The 18360-nt window shown below is 41.1% G+C and overlaps 1 long non-coding RNA gene across 1 annotated transcript; it reads left to right on the top strand.

Annotated features, from left to right (window-relative positions):
* The first annotated feature begins 249 nt into the window (after positions 1-249).
* Positions 250-1373, top strand: LOC147640987 (uncharacterized). Its single transcript, XR_015267526.1, has 3 exons — positions 250-425; positions 526-1080; positions 1169-1373. It is a non-coding gene; the product is annotated as an uncharacterized LOC147640987 (long non-coding RNA).
* Positions 1374-18360: the final 16987 nt, after the last annotated feature.

The following is an 18360-nucleotide window of genomic DNA, read 5'->3' as shown; positions in this document are numbered from 1 at the left end:
CGGTAAGCAGTGAGTCGTGACCCCGACTTTCTGGCCAAAAAAAAATCCCGTCCACCTAGGGTCAAAGACGTACAAGCCTCCGTCAACAGGCACGCTGCCATTGTTCACGTTGTCACAGGTGACGGAAGACACCCGGCAGAGTTCTCATGTTCACGTTGTCACAGGTGACGGAAGACACCCGGCAGAGTTCTCGTGTTCACATAAGTAGGATGATCCGATAAACACACACACACACACAAATATATATACTATATGTCAATTAACGACGCACCATCACTTCGGTATTCACTACACACAATAATTCCATCCAATCGCCTGAGTTCAATAAGCGTCGATTCTAGCCGATTCTTACACAGGTCGCTGTCAACTCCATTTGGGATAAGGGATTGACCCCTGAAGACGGTCCTTGCATTAAGCACCCCAAGGTACCCAACGTAATACACATCGTTAATGCTCTCCAACTTCACTAATCTCAACCTGCACCAGCTAGCTGATCCAACGTGGACCTCTTTAATCTTTGCGCAGGTGAATGCGTATGAGAAGGCTATCTCTTCCTTGGCAGACGCCATAGACGTGAGCTGGTACGTGGTCTCCTGCTAGGACTCTACAGACAAGAGACCGCGGCTGGGGCCGGCTTAATAGCTCGGGCGCAACTGTCAAAGGGCGACGTGGTGCACTTGCGGAACGTCACACTAATTGCCGATCATAACGATTTCCACGATTGAATCCGGAGGAGCTGCTTTCCTGCACCTTCTACAGGTCCTTGGATTGTGGCGTCGATTGCCAATTGGGAAAAATGGTGGGGCTGGGGTCTGGCAGAGTGAGCAAGCTGCGGTCCATTTCTTTAGCTCTCCAGCTTGCTCCCTGCGCAGAATGGTACTGGAGAAGCCTTGGTGCGCAGATGGGTTTTGGATTGTATGAGGTCGTCCTTGTAACAACCGATCTACCCGCTATTGGTGGGAATTAGAAGAGAGGCCTGGTGGCGTGAGTAAATCGAGGATTCTCACATACACGGGAGAGAAACAGAATGAGCTAGTTACATATATAGCAAGGTACATGTCGCATGCACCGGGCCTGAAGGTGGTGGTTAATATCATACACGGGAGAGAAACAGAATGAGCTAGTTACATATATAGCAAGGTACATGTCGCATGCACCGGGCCTGAAGGTGGTGGTTAATATCATCTTGGCCTAGATTACTATTCCAACCTTCTGCCCTCTTCTATTGACTTTTATTACATGTGAATGTGTTTCTTAGAGAATGTGCCTAAATGTGTGTGTGTGCATATTATTGTAAACAAAAAAAAATTACACCTTTTTGTGTGGGTTTGGTGAGTCACACTCGTGCAAAGTGTCCTAGGTTAATACATGTGCGTTACAATTAGTCGGGATCAACCACGGCTTGAATTATAAGAAATATAAGTTTCTTGTTTCTCATGTTCACTCGTGCTATTGCAGGTTTTGTTTGAGTCTTCACTTCGATGACATCACAAACAGCATGAGCAATCATCCAGTTGAACATTGATCTTTTCTTGACCTTGAGCACAAACACCTTTAGCCGTAGAAATATTCCCCCCTTGTCCCAAGGGAGAGAGAAGTAGTAGTGGTATTAAGTCATTTACTAACAAGGTAATGAGTTTCAAACTTCTCTGCATCAGTATCATCACAATGCGTGGTTCTTTAAAAATCTTGGAAAATGAAGCTTTAAGAGAATAGTTTAGGTACTGGTTTTTTGAAGATACACCACCAAGTAGAGTACCAGTTGCAAGTATGTGACATGAAAGAAGTACCTAGAGCATTAAGGGTGATAAATATTACCATAAGCCCACATACATATGAGCAACAACTTCATCATTATTCTCAATTATATAGGAAGATGAGTGCCCTTCTTGAAAAATGATGATCCCTGAAAATTGGTTGAAATGTAATAAGCTGAGCGAAACCGCAATGAGGATGAACAGGACATGTAGAACTTTAGTAATATATGCACCTGCAATGGAGGATTGGAGGATTATGTAGAACGAAGTAGGAAGCACCCCCTGGAGGGAGGCGCCAACTTGATGAACTTAGCATGTGCTGCATTAAGGATTGGAGATGTAACTGCCCAGTAGCATCAAGAGAGAGAGTTTTAGTTTTCCTCATGCGCTGAAGTAACGTAACCGGGCTATTGAGATCATTGAGAGTAGAGTTCTTTGGACCGTTGATGATCTGAAGATCATCTTGGTTGTTAATTGTTAAGAGCTGGCAGCAGCCGCCGTTGGTTTTGTTAAGATCGGGTGCATTTGAGCCATCACGTAGGAATAAATCATGACCATCCACATCACTAGTAAATCTTGGCCACTGTCAAGTAGAAATAGATCATGACCATTCATCAACAATAAATCTTGGCTCTCGGTTTTGCTAAGATTGGGCGCATTTGTAAGTCAAGCAGGAATAGATCACGACCATAAATCAATAGTAATTATTGGCCATCATTTTCTTCTTGCTCTCAATTATGGATGGAGATTTATTTTGTCGTCTCGCGACTGCGAAAAAATCTAGACCATCCATCTTACTTTGATCGTGGTCCTCTATCTTAAGAAAATTGGCACCGTTGAAAGACAAGACATCTGGGCAATCCTACAAGGGAGATCTGCATAGTCCAGAAGAGTTACATTTGGATTTATGGATTTTGACATATAATGTATCCTGGCCATTTGATTGAAAGAGAATATGTGCATCGATCTAGAGAGAAGTTGACGTTTGTTGATACCGAGATGGGAGCATCTGCTACTGCTGCTGATTATTGATTTGCCACACAGGAGGGGAGTCATTCACGACTCAAAAACTCAGCTATCATTAGGGAAAATTTGGACTCAAAAAGGGGCCTTGTAAGAGATCCCTTGGGATGGTGATGTGGACAAAGCAAGCCAATAAATCCACATATAATATTGGAGGGCACGTGCGTCGTTTTTGAGTTCTTTATTCCATTAACTGACATGTAGGGTGTTTTTTAATTCAAAACAATGCATCTTGAGTATAGTTTTTTATTCCCACTATGGTGCCTTATTTTATTGAAAAAAGACACCACTCTCTTTCTTCATTACACTTTTGAATGTAACGAATCCAACTCTGCTAACCGAACTTCGTCCCTGCAACCCATCATCTTGCATTGTCTCCCTCATTGTCTTCCCGATTGCACAACCACTACCACTCCAAATCCGAGTTCTTTTGAGCGGGAGGTTTTTGATTTTCTCTTCTTCTCAAGGCGGCAAGTTTTGAAAAAGGATGGAAAAGTATTTGTTCTTCATGCGCCATACCTGCTTGTGCATGAATAACAATCCCATTTCTTACCTTTTTCAAGTGAGGGTTGTGCTTACAAGTACTCTGTACATTTTGGTTCATCCAGGATACCAACAAGTTTGTTTGATGGACAAGGAGGTATTATTTAGTGATGTTGTCTTTTGGTTTTAATGAAGCAATCTTCTTCACGGGAGATAAATGTAATATCTTTGGGTTTTTTTTGGTTGAAGTGTGAGTTCATTATGCTTTTTGGTGTTGTTAAAGCACAGAACAATGCAATGGAACCTGTGCAGCAAAAGAGGAAAAAGGTGGACATCCACTTCCAAGTAGAACCCGATTATGCTCCCTGCTGTAAGAGAAACTGGTCTAGGCCAGCATGCGAAGCCCGCATTACTGAGCTTCGAAATGAAGGAAAGAAAAATATGGACCTTTGGTTGGATGGTAGTATTTACCCACCAGATCCAACCTCCTCTCAATCTCCATCATTCTTTGGGTTGACAAGTTTCTTCAAGTTTGTGTGTGAGGGTGAAAATGGATTGCTTGGGTATTGCAAAAGACTGTTTGGCCAATGTCAAAGTATCTTTGAAAGACATTTGAGTGATAGAGATGCCAGGATAAAAATGCTTGAAGGTGCGAATTTTTACTTGGCATCGATCACAACAGCTTTGCAAGCTTCAAACGAGGACAAGGCAAAAGTTTGTGCTGGGTTACAAAAAGAGTTTGATCATTTGCAGCAGACTATTTGTAAGATGCAGGACACTATTAAGGAGAAGAATGAAATTTTGGCAGTTCGAGAAATCAACAATTTCACATTGGAGAGTGAGAATGCACACCTTCGAAAACAACTTGAAAAGTTCAACAGAAAATTGCAATATTTGAAAGACACGCCATTAGGTGCTCGATTACGCAAGAGACAGATCAAACCATTGGAAGAACTCAATGTTGGAGGTGGCCAATGGAAGCGTCGTGTAAAAGCTTGCAGGTATTGGGATCTATAATTTCTTTGAGCTTAAATTTCTTTGAGCACTCACTTTCATTTTCATCTTTAGTTCCTTTCTTGGAGATGGGGGATTGGGTGTGGGGGTGGTATAGTTAGATGAATGGTGGATTGAAATAGCTATCGTTGTTGCTTCAGGATGGTCACAGATGTTGTGGGTCCAAAAGAGCAAGGTTCTGATATATTTGGCAAAGTTCTGACAAAAGACATCGTGGAGTTAGCAATACAGCATCCTAAGTTTGCAAGACTTTGATCAGACATAGCAAAGCAATCCTTGCAGGAGGTGAGTGAAGCATTCACGCCTGCAGATGCACAAGGTATATGTGACATGGCTGGTATAAGCACAAAGTCTTACAGGATGTTGTTTTATAAAGTAAAAGAGGGTTTCAATTGCAAGCTTGGAAAAAAAACAGTAATTCCCATTCCAAAACCATTTCACGTAAACAAAGCTCGAAATATTCTCAACTTGGGAATGGTCGAACTTGTTGGAGAGCCTTGTCACGTGTCTAGCACATTGACAGTGACTAAAAAGAGCGGGGAACAGAAAATTATAGAGCTTACAGAGTTCAACAATTTCATCATGGATGTTCGGAAATTACAAATGGCTATGGTGAAATTTTATGACATCAGTGTACATGAGTGCAATGGAAGGCTGAAATTTGTTTTGAAACTTGATGAGAGTGAGGTGATCAAAGGACAGAAGCTGGAAAGGGTTAGCATTACTTTAATGAATAGAGCTTTGGATGCAAGTATCAGTAATGCTGATGAGAAGCACTTTAGTGTACAATCCGAAAATGAGATTTGGTGGCTGGCTGCATTTGAGGTGACGTGCTATCCATTTTTAAATAAAGAATATTATGTTGCTATCCTCTTGTTATGATGTTGTAGACAATCTAACAGTTGTTGTTAACAGGTTCCAACAGAGACCCATGAAATTTTGAAGTGGTACTTCAACCAGACTGAGCTTCCTTCCACTATCCAGCAGCAGTCGAATGGCGAAAAGCTTTATGTAGAAGGATATGGTGAATATGAGGTTGAATGGCACCTGGCTGCAGATCTTAAAACCTTGAAATGCATGTTTGGTATTTTCCAAGGAGCAATGGCCAAGTATCCTTGCCTGTATTGTATGACCGAACGAGGTGTCTCCAAAGGAGGAAAAGAGAGAGAATGGAAATGCCTAAATGCAATCAGTAATAGGCGTGAACCCCCAAATCGTGATGCTCCAGGAGTGGATCCTACTTGGGATCCAATTCTTCCTATCCCTTTGATCAGAGTTCATATTTGTGTTTTGCATGCGCTGGTTAGAATAATTGAGAAACTAGTCTACATGTACATCGAATTTTCATGGAATATGAAACCAGCAGTAGAGAGTGAAAGAACTATTAAAAAAATAGAGCAAGTGCTTTCAGATGCAGGTTTACATTGTGGTCAAGTGAAGATTGAGAAGGACTTGAGAAGATCAGGGAAGACCAGAAATGTTCCTAGCAAACCATGTTTTGGAGGTGCAAAAGCCAGAAAGTTCTTATCTAATCATACCCAGAGAGGTCATCTGGGTACAGATTTTGAGGTGTGGAGGAAGCTTCATGCAGCTGTACCTGACCGAGGCTCTTCAGGACAAGCAAGGGTGGCAAAGGCCAAAGCGTGGTTGGCACTTGATCGCCTAGCACCTTTGTTGCAAAAAGCAAGGTTTGAAGATGGGGATGTTGAGAAATTTGAGGCAGTTGTGACAGAGTTCTACACTAGCTATGAAAAGGCATGGGGTGCGACAAACTTGACACAATACATGGTAATTACTTGAAAACCTACAGCTTTGAGTATTTTTTGTTGTTCAAAAAATATTGTACGATACTAAATGTCTTGTTGTTGTTGAGCATTTGTAGCACATTTTGCATGCACATGGAACCTTTTTTGCGGAAGAGTTTGGAAGCCTTGGGATTTGGTCTACCCAAGGCATGGAAAGATCTCATTGGCAAGCACGTTGTGCCTATCAAAGGGCCACTCAACATGGAGGAGGAATAAAGAAAAGTAATCCCATGAAGCAACTATGTCAGTGGTGGTATAGGCGGATTCAAGTGAGGGCTCGTGTGAAGATCAAACATGCTGAATCAGCTGTGTCATGTGCAATAAGAAAGGTTCAGGCTGAACGGAGACGTTCAATATATGTCTCCTCACAGGGAAAGCAGAATCATGCTGAATGGCTAAGACAACGACAAAGACAGGGCAGAGTGTGGAAGAAAATTGATCATTGAAATATATATTGTAAAACAATGATGTAACTGTGAAAGATTTTAAAAGAACAAGAGCTTTCATCTATGTCCCATATAAATGTTTCCAATATATATACATTTCATAGTTTGTAATGGTAAACAAGAAGAGTATTGAGAAATATGACGAAACTTCTTAGCAACTGGAACAATCTAAATTTGTTAATCTGGAACAGAGACTTCCCCCAGCCGAGCCTTTTTTGTTGACGTTTCTGCATCATCTTCTTCATCCTCTATCAATGGCACAACAGGGACCTTTGGCCTTGCTGTTCTAAGAAGATGCTTCTTCCCGCAATCACTCAACAGATTAGGATCTGTGATTCCACATGCCAACCCGTAAGCAGCATATGTTAAATAATATTTACATCTTAACGAATATACTCCAGGTCCCTCTCCAAAAATTCGAACAGCTGCTTGCCGCTCCAGAAGTATTGCCTTGTTTGCATTCAGCCTTAAGTGATAGCCACCTAAATACCTGGATAAAGTCTTTATCGCCATCAGAGGAAAACTGGCATTGTCCTTGGAGTAGCTAGCGTGAAATATCACAATTTGAGGGAATTTTAGGCGGTGTATATATGTTCCTAGTGTCGAATCGTGGCCCAATCCCGCCATACGCTTGCCTGAAGCACGTTTGAGGAATGTGTCTTCATATATTTCCAACTGAAAAAATAAAGGAGCATTAGCCAGAAACAACATCACCAAACATTTCAGGATAAAGTTGATAAAGCCAAATCCACAACAAAAAAAAACTTACCTCTTGGTTCTCATCTGCTTCAAGCAAGGCGTCTTGCCATAAATTAGTGCTCGAACTAGGAACGGTTTCCGCTGACTTATTTGGCACATCCCTACACCCTCCCATGTTGGTGATATTCAGTCTGTCCCTTGCTTCTTGTAGCTCTTCCTCTGTGGCATCTTTTCCTTCATATCTAAGGGCATCAGCATAGATCATATTTAGTGTTGCTGCAGCAGAAAGGAACTCGGTGTCTTTCACATGGCTATCCACTAGTAGGTACTTGTCTATCCCATCATCATCTACAAAATTGTCATTGACCTCCAGATTCTGGGCTATGAAAGCTATGCAATGATCCTCCCTTAAGTTAAATACACGTTGTATGTCTGTCAGCAATATATACTCTGAATCTCCTACTTGGTAGGAGGGGAGTAATGGCGTTGGAATGGGGGAGGAGTCATCTGATTCAATCACAAGCTGACCTACATCACTGTTTTGTTCTCTAATTGCCTCAATATCAACCACCGAACTGAGCTTCCTCTCTTCTTCAACATTGAACTCCTCAATGACATGAGGAGTGTCCTCCTCTTCAGCAGCATCCTCAACGGTGGGACTTGCCTGACGAGAAATCGTGTCTTCACTTTCAATTTTTGCAGGCGGCTCTGTACATTCTTCATCTGTTAATTGCACGTTCATGTGCAAGAAGCATAAGAAGGCGTAGGAGTATTCCATCAAGCGGAACTTTCTTTTGTGAAAAGGGCATAGCAAGGCTCTCTTCTTATCACATGGCACCTTGTGCCAATCCCTGTTTAACCTCTGCTTCTTCTCCGGCGACACCTTGAGATTAAAATGAATGTGACTTTTCCCATCAATCATCATTGGTTCTTCATTTGTGAGCTCGTCAAACTCTTGCTTTGCCTCTTCGAAGTATCCATGATGGCTAGACAATGTATCCTCCAGAGAAAAATCGCTATTGAACATCAACGAAATTGCAGGGTGCAAATCATGATGTCGACATTTGTAGAGGAAGTCATATAATAGAGTTGCAGGTGTTTCTTTGATCTCTTCGTCCACATCAAATTCGACTTGAACTTGCGCCATGGCTGAATTCAAGTCTGTAGAAAAGACATGGAAAATATTAGTTCAGGTAATGAATCAAGAGACAGTCGATCTTAAACAACAAATCTCTGTGTGGTGTAAATGGATTCAACATAACGCGAGAGGAGATGCCAGAGGAATCCAGGTATTCCTCCTCGCGTTGTAGTGAATCTATTTTCCCTAACGCAAATAAAATTGCAGCTAAGTCAAGGACCTCTTCTCGCGTTATGGTGAATCGATTCACCATAATGCGAGGAGGAGTATTGTGCTTCCTATGGGACCTTCGCTCGCGTTATGGTGAATTGATTCACCGCAATATGACGACTTTATCATCCTTTGGCAACGCCTCTAACGTTATGGTGAATTAAAAATAAAGATAGTTCTCCAGTACCCATACTGAGAGAGGAGGTGTCAAACGAATTAAAATACTCTTCTTCGCAGTCAATTCACCATAAGGCGAGGAGTCATAGGTTTTCAATTCACCTTAACGCGATGAAAAGACAGCAAGAAGTTCTCCACGACTGAAACCAAAACAACGAAATAACAAAAGAAGAAAAAAGCACAAAGGAGATAAAAATACCAGGAAAATGAATTGTATACAATCGTCGCAGGAGATGGAGATGAAGGAGGTTGGAGGTTTGTCTTTGATGTTGGATACAGGAGGATGATTGATGAAGGAGGGTTGGAGGAGATAGTCAGTCGTTGATGGAGATAAAGGCCGTTGGTGGGGAGATAAATGAGAATACGAACTCCAAGAGAGGCAATAAATGAGATGAGTATCCTAGAAAATCCGTTTTTAATGCTACGCGACACGTCAGCGCCGCGTTTTCACCCGCCATTCCATGAATGCCACGTGGCATCCCGCCGTGTACCTAGCACGTGTACAAGCTATAAAGTTTAATCAAAGCTCTTTTTAATGCTATACGACACGTCAGCGTCGCCTAGTCGCCCTGGCAGCCCGCCAGCACGTGTGTTCGCTCTAAAGACTAATCAAAGCCGTTAATCACGCCACCTTTTCGTCCTCTTATCGATTTTGCCTTGTCCGTCCTCCTGCTTGCCTCCAGGTGACTTCCGACTACCGCCACAGTACTGAACCGACTTTCCAACTCCTACCGCCATAGTACTGAACCGACTTTCCAACTCCTGCACGACAGTCTCCATCCATTCACACGCAAGAAATGTAAGTTTTTGTATAATACTTGATTGTTTTGTAAGTTTCTTGTATATTGCTTGTTTGTTTTGTTTTTTCTTCGACTGTTTGCCCTGTGCCATTGTTTCTTCTTCGACTGTTTGCCTTCTGCCGTGGTGATTCGATTCACCTTAAAGCACACGACGGGCCATTAGAATCTCAATAAGCTCCATGTCTTATGGTGGATCGAATCACCATGGCAGAAGGCAAACGTAAGAGATTCGCGAAAATCGATTCACTATAACGCGAGGAGGATTGTTTTGCTTTGACTGGCCCTTAGACTCGCGTTATGGTGAATTCACCATAACGCATGACCAAGGGGCAAAGGATTCACGATAATCCACCTCTTATTGGTGTCAATTAAATCACCTCCTACACGACAGTCTCCATCCATTCCCACTCATAGAATGTGATGAAAGTGTATTACTTGATTGTTTTGTGTTTCTTGTATAATACTTGATTGTTTTGTTTTTCCTTCGACTGTTTGCCCCCTGCCATTGTTTTCTCTTCGACTGTTTGCCCTCCGTCATGGTGATTCGATTCACCGTAAAGCAGACGACGAGTCATTAGAATCTCAATACTGCTCTATGTGTTATGGTGAATCGACTCACCAAACTGCAAGACGGAATGGTAAGAGATTCGGGAGAACCCTCCTCCCGTTGTAGTAGATCGATTCACTATAACGCGAGGAGGATTGTTTTGATTTGACTGGCTCTTAGTCTCGCGTTATAGTGAATCAAATCACTTTAACGCAAGATCGAAGCTCAAAGAATGCACGATAATCCGCCTCTTATTGTTGTCAATGAATTCACCATAATGCGAGAAGGATTATTCTGTTTCTGTGGACCTTCATCTCTCGTTATGGTGAATGGATTCACCATAACGCGAGGAAGTGCATATTGCTTTCTTGGCCCCCCTCTCTCGCTTTATGGTGAATTGTTAATCGTGTACTACTGAATAGCAAAGTTTTCTGCTTTTTCTTGCGTTTTCAGATGGCTCGTGTAAGGCATACAGCTAGACCCATTGACAATGCAGCTCCCTCATCTACTGGGAAGAAGATGGGCGTTCTGAAAGCCTCAAGATCAAGAAAATCAAGCAGTCCTTCCCGATTGTCCAAAACGTAGCCTAGACTCAGGCGTTTCGCAGAGCATTCGGCAGCCCTGCGAGAAATCAAAAAGTTTATGAAGCACCCGACAGCTGCTATTCCCAGATTGCCTTTCCAGAGGCTTGCCAGGAGAATTTGTGAGCAGAATGGAATTTTGTTTAGGTGGAAGGCATCGGCCTTGTTTTGCTTGCAAGAGGCCACAGAAGATTGGATGATCGAATTTTTTTTGGATAGTTACGTTCTTGCTGCCCACGCACACAGGGTGACAGTAATGAACAAAGATTTTTTCAGCCTAATAGCCCTTCGTTTCAGATACGATAAGTCACTTAGACCAGTTACGTTTACTGATGAACGAATGTTACAAATTTTGGATGTCCGGCCTGTACAAAAAGTGAGAATTGAAGAGGTGACCGAGGGAGGTCCAGATCATGAGCATCAGACTCGGGCAAATTTAATGACAAGCGCTCAAAGGGAACATCAAGCTGCAATGCTTGCATTGCAAACAAAAAGGGAAAATGTTCGCGCACTCCACGCCATGAATCGGGAGGCGCTGCAATTTTTGTTGCCGGAGTTCTATGTACCCTTTAATATTAGAGGGCATAGATGTTATTTCCCGATTCATGCTGAAGAAATCAACATTTTGTTTGATCCCAAAACTGAAGTCAACGACAAAGTGCTCAGATGTGTTTTAAGGTATACTCTTTTCTCTGTCCTCCCACAATTTTTCATTCTTGGCTCTTAAAGTTGATGCCTCACTCTTGATATGTTTCCTTGTGAAGTTTTGTTATTTCGCTATTGCCCGAGGATGTACAGCAACGAGTGTTCCAGATTGATTCACTGGTCTCAACACTGTTGCTAGTAGAGTCAGTTCCGTACCTCGATGTGCTGAACTGGTTTCGGGAGGTCCAGCTGGACGATGCTCGAGTATTTTTTTTGGCATATCATGAAAAGTGAGTTTGTCTCTCTCTCTCTCTCTCTCTCTCTCTCTCTCTCTCTCGCATGATGTTTATAGGAATCACCGTACACGAGTTATATAGTGCTTCTTTTGGATTGAAACTAATAGAATTCTATTGTGCAGTTCCCATTGGAGTCTTCTACTGGTCGACGTGCAAGAAAATGTCATTTACCTTGCAAATTCGACATCTGGTGTCCATGGAAATGTTTTGCTGTAAGTAAAAATCATTAAGATACATATTATTGTTTGAGTTAGAAGTCCGGATTGATCAGGATAATGATTGGTCTCTGTTTACAGTGGAGTCAGGAAACTAATGGCAGCTTACGACATCGACACCCTGGATCGATCGACCATCCGAAGGGTTAGTGTCCCCAAACAAGAAGATGGCTACAGCTGTGGGTGGAGGGTTGCACTTAATGCAATGTTGCTGCTACGAAGCATTTTTCAGCTCCCTTCAGAGGATGTAAGCATTTTCAGCTCCCATACGCATTTGTGCTCTTGTTTATCTTCTTATATATTGTCATGTTGATCTTATTTATGCCTTGATGAATTGTGATGGCAGTTTCCATCAATGTCTCGCTACGTGGACCTAGACGTCCAAACGTTTAGGGAGGAAACGATTGCGAAATTGATCGAGGTCGCTGAAGTTATGCCTCCAGACGGGCCAGTGGACTTCATCCCGCCCAATCCACGAGGGGGGATAGGCCCCCCTGAGCCTCTTACATGGGCTCCATACTTGGGAGAAGAGCCCTGGCTCCATCCTGAAGCCGATACCTATGGGTTCCAGCAATAAATAGTTTTTTCCTTCTTCCAACAAATGTACGTTTGTAAATATGCAGCTATACATGTATTGGAGAGAGAACATCAAATGTAAATACACTTATCATTTGAAAATCAGAGGATCAAATTTGCTACTGTGTTCCTTCACTGCTTGCTTTCTTACTTTAAGCCTTTTGTTGTGTACATAAAAATTCAATTGGGGAATTCTTGCCTTCATTACATTGTTTTAAACAGTAAAGCATTACAAAAGCAATGTTCTGAATAGATAAGTTTATTGCATATGGAAAATACATTGTCACCGTATACATGGTCACATCATATATCTTCTAGTGCCTCCAATTCATGTGGGGCTGCAACATCTTTACAAATGATCTGATGCTCTCTTCTTTTACTTAGCTTCCGACCATCGAGCTTGAAGCAAAATTGATCTGGAGGATTCTGAATAGCTACTTCTAATTCCTTCCTAACATATTCGAGAGTCCAATTCTCTTCCACTTTCAATGTCAAAGATGGGTGACCCTGTCGAATCATAACTATATCTATCAAGCAAGAGTGGCTGCCATCTCTTGTATCTTGGTCCATGCTTTCCCAGTTGTTGTTGATCCATCGCCACCTTCTATAAGTAAATGACATGCATAGATGTTGCCTGGCAATATAGTATCTGATTCCAAAATATCATTAGGATAATTTTCCGAGTATAATCAAATAAGCGTTGTAACTGTTTCACAAAAATACATTTTAATGTTTTAACACTCACCGAAATGCAATGTCGGAGGTGTTCAATCGACATTCGATCAAATCATCTCCCTTTGATGATTTCACTCTCCAACCTTTGTCAAACAAATGATCAAGCCAGGCTTCATCTACATCTTTGCACACAAAAGTTGTTCTAGTTTTTCTCAATTGTTTACAATCAGAAAATAAATGAACAAAGCATGCAATTGGAACAAACAAACTTAAGTGCACATTTCTTGCACCAATGCTAGGCTTCATAGCACATTTAATATCATTAAACATTTTGGTCTTGTATGACTCTATCACTTCTGTGTCAAGCAATGGCCACTCCGGACTATCAAGTGCGGGCAATGGAATACGTTCCAACTTTCCATGTCGACTCGATTGAGTGGGCAAGGTATAAAATGAGTCATAGAAATATGTTCTACTTCTTGCGAGATCACTTGGTGCACGACCTTCATATTGAAGTTCCCCCACCTCACCATGTACGACATTCAAGAACCCCGTCAAGCATTGTGCAGGCTCCCACTCCTGAAGATTGGATGGGTACAAATCTGTGCAAGGCAGAAAAATGTATATCAATCACCTTATTTGTAACATTGAAATACAAAACACAAGCACTTACAATGTGGTCTGTGTCTTGGAAGTCCTTCCAATGGTCCCACGTTGATCTCTTTTTGCATGAATACATGCTGGATCAACACTTCTTTGACAGTTTTCCCTCCTGGTGCCATCTTAAAGTCAAGGATCCTTCCTTTCCAATGTTTGGCCAAGTCTTCAGATGCCTTTCCCTTCACTCGGTAGTGGCCTTGTTTTCCTGGCTGCATAGTGACCCAAGAGTACTTCCTGTATACTTGGGGAATCCATTCTTCGTTCTCGTCTTTTATGTTATACAACACAACACATGAGATACTGCTCCTTGCTCGTTTCAGTCCACTTTCGGGTGCCATGATAGATTAACAGACGTATGAGAAAGAAGAAGTAGCAGAAAGTGGATGACTGGGCTAACCGCTTTTGTGAATCAAGGAGGGAGGATGAAATGAGGGACGGTGTGTTCTTTTGGGCGCCAAAGATGTTTCAAGATTCAAAAGTGGAACCAAGTTGAGGGAATAACCGGGAGAATGTGTATCTATCTATTCCAAGCATTCAAGCTTCATTAGTTCTAGGGGTGGTGGAAAGAATTTTTTAGTGCTCCACGTCTAACACAGGAATGTGGAAAACATTCTTTTATTGCGTTAGTTTCTGACAAAAAAACGGTTTTAAATATTTTAAGACAAGGTGATGGTTTTTTTTAATATTTCATGAAGATAAGAGTTTCTCCACGTTTTGGGTGGGTTTGTACAGAGGTCCCACCACCGGTGAATCTCGTTCGTAGATTACATGTCACTCAATCTATGTGTCTATTATTATATTATTGTTGAAACAGCCCTCTTTTGAGTCCAAAATTTTCCTAATGCAATCTCGGGGTGAGTGCTCACAAAACCCATTTTGTAGTGTAAAAATCTGGGTTGAAATCAACAAATCTCGATTGAGAAATTTGTATACATTTTCTAATTAAGGTTTCAAATCATGGACCACTACAACACACACAAAGAGAACATCCACATCCAAAGCCGCACAAATTTAAAAGAATCCATTTATGAAAAAATTCTTTACGTGGCTATACATGAGGCTAGTGGCATGTGGCTATAGCCGTGCATGTAATTGCATATATAGCCATGTCTGTAGTAGCAGCATGTATAGCCATGTCTATAGTAGCAGCATGTATAGCCATGTCTGTAGGCAGTAGCATGTATAGCCACGGACTGTCTTGAAACAAAAGGGGACAGAATGAGGGAGAGATGTGGGGACATGTGTCCCCCACATCTCTCTCCCTTTTTATCCCCTTTTTTAAAATCATATTTTTAAACACTAATTAATCACATTTTTAACACTAATTAATCACATTTTTTTAAACACTTAATCACTTAAAATATACATACACAAACAAATAATTGCAAAACAATGTCATGGATTATATTGCAAATTACAAAAGATTAAGATGACTAAGAGAACTAAGTAAATTAATGCATCATCTTCATCTTTTTCAAGATTCTCCTCATCCTCATCACCACCACTTTCAGCATCATCTTCCTACGTTAAATAGTGAAACAATGTAAACAATTAGCCATAAGCAAAAAAAACATAAGAATTGAGACACGGGTCATCATTAAATTTCAAGTTCAACTACTCACTAAGTTTCCCGGCTGAGCTCGTTGGATATTTGCATCGATGAACATTTCCTCGTGTTTGAGCCACTCCCAAATCTCATCGTTGTTTTATGATGCTTGCAGTACCTATTCTCTCAAGCCATTGGGGGGCAACCTACTACCTTTTCCTCCAACAAATTACAACATGCATGAGGTATGAAATTCACAAGAATAAATTAACAAACTTAGTGATGCATGGTAAAGAAAAAAACTTACAAATCATGTGAGCCAAGCTACCTTTCCTCTAGATCCATACTTTGTCGCACCGTACTTCGATAGGGTGTTAAGTACCCTTCCTGACTTCTTTTTGCACCTTCTTCCACTCCTTAATTGTACAATTGGAGGGAATTTGTGAACCATCTTTCACACACCTCCTTGCGCGTGACCTACTATTATTGAGGATATTTATTGTGTGATTCCTCGCCCACTCATCAGAAAAGTGTGTGTGTGGTGGGTTTTAGAAATGCTCATGCATGCCCCCTGGGAAAGACTCTCTGCACAGCAGAGATCAGCTTGGTCTATGTGCCTACACATGACAACATGGTAGATTTATTCACGAAGGCTCTTCCTCATGAAAAGTTCGAAGCTTTTTGTAAAGCTTTGGGCTTAATGACTTTTAAGGATTGATCGGCCATACCCTGTACTACATGTTCACATCATCACTCCAAGGGGGATTTGTAGCATCACATGGTAGTGATGTGTGTGAACACACTTAGGACCGCCGGGGCACTTTTTCCCTCACTAGGAGGTTTTCTCCCTTGTGTGTATGTACACCCTCTTATCTACTTATTTTGGGGTGTGTACTTATCTTTTGTATCTGCTGGCACACATTTGTTCATTCTAATCTAGTGAGTTTGTGTGATCTCAAGCTTCTCTATCTTGTGTGTGTGCATTGTTACAACCCTAACCCTAATTCCAACAGTGCCTACACCTTGGAGAACAGGCGAGGCCCATAGTAGTAAAGATGATAGTTTTCACATTTCTATATTTGGAAGTTGTCATGAAATGATCTTGGTTCTATTTCAGTTTGAACCAATAACCTCAATGTAGAGGATGTGATGTTGACATGTTTTTCTGTGTTCACTCCCTCTGGCTCACTATCACCCTCTCCCTCTCAAATAATTATGTCATGTTGCTCTCTCCAACTTGCTTCATCGCTCTCTCTCTTCATGGAAGGGGTATCTTTTTGGAATCCGCTCACCTGATTCCCAAAAAGTGCTCGCTCAAAAATGCTCGCCAAAGAAATCCCCCAATGGAGACTGCTCCTATCTCTAGATCTTCATTTACTGGGAGTTCCTGAATCAAGGCTATTTGGATGTCATTCTTTTCAACTATAATGCATTTTCTCTTTCTCCTAACTCCACATGTCACATTAGTATCTATAGTTTTAAAAAATAGTATAGAGCTAGCACACAATCAATAATAATAAGAAAGTATAGCTTTAAATATGATTTTTTCAACAAGAATAAGTGCATACCAATTTAAAAAAAAACAAGTCAAGTATCTAATCATGTGGAGAATAAAACAAGTCAATCAAACAATTGACTTCTATGGCAGGATTGATTAAGCATTGAGGCTTGTATGGTAGGGATTCACCTGTGGAGAAGAAAATGATTGATTAAGCATTGAGGCTTACAAGTATGGTAGGGATTCACCTCTGGAGAAGAAAACAAGTCAATCAAATGATTGATTAAGCATTGAGGCTTCTATGGTAGAGATTCACATGCCTCAATTTCCTAGTGTGGAATAAGAAAGCACATTGGATCTTCTAGACTCATTCACATGTGCTTTGACACATCTTTGCTCAATGTCATCCTAGTAGCCAACCGTTGAGCATTTCAAAGGAGCTTTTGAAATGAAAACCAAGAACATGATCTATATTTTTTTGACCAAACTATTTAAATAATAATGAAAAGAAACTTAGTAAAAACACAAGGTCTTGAAATCATACTGAACAAGACACTCTAGACCATGTGTTTCATTTCTATATTATTGATGTAGCTTGGTTATTGCAATGAAAAATCACAAATCTTATGTAGCTTGGTTATTGCAATGAAAAATCACAAATCTCCACATGTTCAATGTAGTACTTTAATTTTACAACATCTTTTGAATTGCTTAATAGACATATTCTCTCTTATCATTCTTAGAACCACACATTCCGCACATTCCTATGCCTGTGTCATCCCAAAGGTAGTGAAGATGATACGGTGGCCAACATCAACGCCATAGAAGTCTCCGGCAAGGGTTAATAACCAGACTATTAAGATGAAAGAAAAAAGAGGTTGAGATAAGAAGAAGAAGAGATGAAGCAAATATAGCAAGAAATGAGTTACCGATAGGAGAGGTGGGAAAGGAAGAGAACAAAGTTCAAATTCTGGAGAAAGAAACTCGAGTTTCTTCTAGTCTCTAGCCTAGTTTTCAATCAGTCTGGCCTGTTTTTCTGAGTTTCCTTTCTGACATACGTTGTTTTTAAAGTTTGGTAGGTGGTATTTATAATATGCTTGACATTCTTCTATTTTTTGAGTTTTATGGATCTAGAATCCAAGCGCTCCCATTGGTTGGCCTTATATTTTTTTAATGGGCTCCAAAAGAGCCCATTTGGAGCCTGAATTTTTCCTAATGATTGGGTGAATATACATACATACATACATACATATATATATATATATATAGGAAACTTAAAACAATGGTCCTCGGATCATTGGTGGAGTGGATAGGGCATTGAAGTCTTCGAAAAACGGATTCAAGTCCCTACCACGACTAACGGAGGGACATTGCTGCTTGGTGTTGGGTGCCCATTGTGGTGAAGCGAATGCCCTCGACTAGATGCAAGTCCTGGATGATTTTGATCGCATAGATACTCTTAGATAACACAACTCTCTAATAAGCGCTTATAAAAAAACAAATATAAACCCTTTGAGGAGGGGGCAAACGTGAGGAGGAGAGTCATTTTTTTTCAATGTATGTAATTGT

This window comes from Cibotium barometz, chromosome 2 (genome assembly GCF_041138505.1).
Source record: "Cibotium barometz isolate CiBa-2024 chromosome 2, ASM4113850v1, whole genome shotgun sequence".
In the NCBI taxonomy this organism is placed as follows: Eukaryota; Viridiplantae; Streptophyta; class Polypodiopsida; order Cyatheales; family Cibotiaceae; genus Cibotium; species Cibotium barometz.
This window is presented reverse-complemented; position numbering and strand designations above follow the sequence as displayed.